The sequence below is a fragment of the Penaeus monodon genome, chromosome 19, assembly GCF_015228065.2.
Source record: "Penaeus monodon isolate SGIC_2016 chromosome 19, NSTDA_Pmon_1, whole genome shotgun sequence".
In the NCBI taxonomy this organism is placed as follows: Eukaryota; Metazoa; Arthropoda; class Malacostraca; order Decapoda; family Penaeidae; genus Penaeus; species Penaeus monodon.
Window position 1 is genome coordinate 47480857 of NC_051404.1, and position 1118 is coordinate 47481974.

Consider the following 1118-nt stretch of genomic DNA (forward strand, 5'->3'; position numbering starts at 1 on the left):
TTTATTTTCACAGTATATGAGAGAATAAAATGAAAATGTATAATAAATGAAGAAAGCTATATTACAATTAAAGAAAGATATATAACAATTAAAAGAAGACCAAATAAATAAAACTATACATCATAAATAAACGCATAAACAAAGGAAGGAAAACACGTAACGCATAAAAATGTATATCCCACTCCTCGCTTCCCCCAAACAGTCCGCCTCGCTCCTCCGCCCGATCCCTTATGACGAGGGAATCGACGACGTCTTCTACACCCGATCCGAACCTCTTCCGAAGCAGCAGTTTTATGTGGAAACTCTACGGCAAAGTCCACTCTGGGAAGTCGGGACGATGCTCTTTTGTTTTGTTTTGTTTCAGTTTGCAGTTTTTTTTAATCTAATTTATTGAAATCTTAATTGGTTTATTTTAGCATTATTTAGCATCTTTTGCAATAGTAGCATTGTTATATAACGATTAATTTGCTGTAGAGCACCAGCCGATAGAAGGGGATGGTATGGGAGAAAATATTTAGAGAGGTTGATAGCGGGAGAATATGTCAATAGGAAGTAAATAATATGAAAAAAATATCAACAAAGGTGGATAACAGCAGACATTATTAGCAGAGGTGGATGATAGGCCAAAATAATGTGGATAATAAAAAAAAAAAACAAAGTGACAATAAGAGAATACATAAAAAGAGTCAGATAATAAGAACATAGAGGAAGATATTAACGGAAGTTGTCAATACAGGGACCACATTTAGCCAACTGATTATTACGCCAATGCTGATTACGCCAGTGAAGTCGAGTGCGGAGGTACTGGCGACGTCAGACGACTCGTCCGCCAAACCCGGTCATTTAACAGAAGGAGACTTCCTTGTGACCAACTTCGGCCTCGAGTCTGACTTCAGCATCACCGGCACAGATAGCGGGAGGTTCTTGCAGTATATGGAGCCTAATGTGTTATTATGTGATATTTTTTATTTGCTTTAGGAAGTTAGAGGTTATAGGAAGAGGAAGTTAGTGTTGTGCTGTGCTCATCGCCTGATATAAATGCGTGAAGATACGGTATTTGTTGCATATTAATACTTCAATTACGAGATGATAGATAACGTTACTAGAGAGATTTTACG